This window comes from Octodon degus, unplaced genomic scaffold, assembly GCF_000260255.1.
Source record: "Octodon degus isolate 3935 unplaced genomic scaffold, OctDeg1.0 scaffold00434, whole genome shotgun sequence".
In the NCBI taxonomy this organism is placed as follows: Eukaryota; Metazoa; Chordata; class Mammalia; order Rodentia; family Octodontidae; genus Octodon; species Octodon degus.
This window is the reverse complement of record NW_004525010.1, coordinates 368,563-371,410: the sequence shown is the minus strand read 5'-3', so window position 1 is coordinate 371,410 and position 2,848 is coordinate 368,563. Positions and strand designations below refer to the sequence as shown.

The window sequence follows — 2,848 nt, the reverse complement described above, 5'->3', positions numbered from 1 at the left end:
TGTTTCCTAATCCACTGTGCCAGTCTATTTCTCTTAATTGGTGAATTGAGTCCATTTACATTGATGGTTAAAATTGAGATGTATTGACTTATGATTGTATACCGCTATCTTCTGTCCTTTGGTGAAGAGCTTGGATAGAGTTATTACCTTAGCACCAGGTCTGGATCTATGAAGTTCAGCTTCCTCCAGGTGGGTGTTGCTTGGATCTGGAAGCTGTGCTTCACTTCTTTCTGCTGCAGCCATTAGAGCTGAACCCTTCGTGTCTCTCTGGCAAGATGTTCTGCTCCTGAATCAGCTGGGTGGGTCTTGCCTCTAGCCTCTTTGCAGGGAGTTCTGCTGAAGGGTTCTGTGCTGGACCTGCACTCTGGGTCTATTCAGGATCCAGAGGACCCCAGGTCATCTCACTCACTTGCTGGGCCTGCACTCTGGGTCTGTTCAGGATCTGGAGGGCCCCCATCCTTCCACTCACTTGCTGGGCCTGCGCTCTGGGTCTGTTCAGGATCCCGTGGCCTGGGTCTGTTCAGGATCCGGAGGGCCCCATCCTTCCACTCACTCTCTGGGCCTGAGCTCTGGGTCTATTCAGAATCCTGTGGCCTGGGTCATCTCACTCACTCGCCGGGCATGCGCTCTGGGTCTATTCAGGATCCCGCGGCCCCGGGTCATCTCACTCACTCTCCGGGCCTGCACTCTGGGTCTGTTCAGGACCCCGCGGCCTGGGTCATCTCACTCACTGGGCCTGCGTTCTGGGTCTGTTCAGGATCCGGAGGGCCCCTGTCCTTCCACTCACTCGCTGGGCCTGCGCTCTGGGTCTGTTTAGGATCCCGCATGCCCTCGGTCATCTCCCTGACTTTCTATAAAATTTTCTTCATAAATATTGTCACACACTAATTTTAGTTTTATGAAATCTTATGGAAGAAATATCACAAAGATGTGAAAGAATTGTTATGCAAACAAAATGACTTGTAACATTTTTTTCACATTATTTGTTGAAATTCAGTGCTAGTTCAACAACATTTATGCAGCTGCAAGATCTTATGCCTCTTAACATAGTGTACATAGTTGTTAGTGCAACACTTAGATGTTTTTCATCTACTATAAAACAAAGTAAATTTCACAGTGAAACTACAATCATCTTTTTGCCTTTTGTTTTGCTGATTTGTTTCCCTGATTTACTTCATCCGAGAGTACTCTCTCAGTAATTCATTTATATGATAGTAGCATCTCATGCTATATTACCTACAGTAAATCTGAATCAGTTTGTTTCTTTTGTTGGCATAAAGCCATTGATGTTTGCTAAAATTTCTCATTGCAATTATAGTTTTCACACCAGATGCTGATATCTGTCAAGTATGCAATACATTGAGAACACCAATCTGTAATAGTAAAATGATGCTTAAGATAGCAGTCATCTTGATCTTCTAAATGTGCACCATTTCTAATGTCATATTAATTATTACTGTACTCTCTAAAATAATTTTTTGAAAGGGTAATAAAAGAAAATGAAATACAAAAACAAAAATTTACGTTTTCTTGAAAGCATGTGATAATACTCAATCATATATCCCATCTTGTATAACTATATCTGAACATCAGAGCAACAGATTTGATAATAAAAAATAAAATATATCAATCACTGTCAATCAACTATTTTTGTTTTGAAAATTTAAAACATTATCTTTTGTAATATATTACCCTCTTTTCATCTTTGTTTTTGATTTTCTTGCTCTTGTTTTTATTCTTTAAAATAAAAGAAAATTATAATAAAGCAATTATAATTTTCAGTTTGAAAATTATAATTAAACAATTATAATTTTCAGTTTCACATAGATATGTTTAATACAAAATTGTAAAATTAATAATTTCTCTTGTTCTTAGGAATAATCTATCTTATCCTGTCTAGTTTACTTCGGAGGATACACTGAACAAAATGGATGAAGGAAATCACTCTGCAGTGTCAGAATTTGTACTTCTGGGACTTGGACAGTCTTGTAATATTCAGATCTTACTATTTGTGATATCTTTAATTCTTTATGTGATGATTCTCTCTGGAAATATTTTCATCATAGTTTTAATCGTCACTGACCCCTTGTTGCATTCCCCCATGTATTTCTTGTTGGCCAATCTATCCTTTGTGGACATATGGCTTTCCTCAGTCACCACTCCCAAGATGATTGCAGACTTTATCAGTGAAAAGAAGACCATTTCCTTTGGAGGTTGCATGTCCCAGATTCTCTTTGCCCATTTAACTGCAGCAGGTGAGATGGTACTGCTGGTGGTAATGGCCTATGACCGCTATGTGGCCATGTGCAAGCCACTCCACTATTCAACTATCATGAACTTGCGAAAGTGCACTGGGCTGGTGGCCGTTTCCTGGAACATAGGTTTTGTGCATGGCATAAGTCAAATGGTTGTGATTATGAAGCTGCCTTTCTGTGGCTACAGGGAAATAGACAGCTTCTTCTGTGATATACCCTTGGTAATCAAGCTGGCCTGCACGGATTCTGATAAGTTGGACACCATCATAAATATCGACTGTGGGCTTGTGGTTGTAACCTGCTTTACTGTGTTGCTGATATCTTATATATATATATTCTTGTCACTGTCCTCCAAACTTCTAACAGTGCTGCCTCCAAGGCCCTGTCCACTTGTATTGCTGCTTTTTGTTTCCTGTATCTTCATCTATGTGTGGCCACTAAATATTATTTGGTTGGACAAATTTCTTGCTGTGTTTTACTCTGTTTTTACTCCTCTCCTTAATCCAATGATTTATACACTGAGAAACAAAGAGATGAAAAATGCTGTGAAAAGATTCAAAAGCTACTACATAGATTCCAAGGCAAATATTTAA

General features: G+C 39.6%; 1 pseudogene; it reads left to right on the top strand.

The window, feature by feature from the left end:
- Window positions 1-1,924: 1,924 nt before the first annotated feature.
- LOC101562866 lies at window positions 1,925-2,848 on the top strand (annotated as a pseudogene).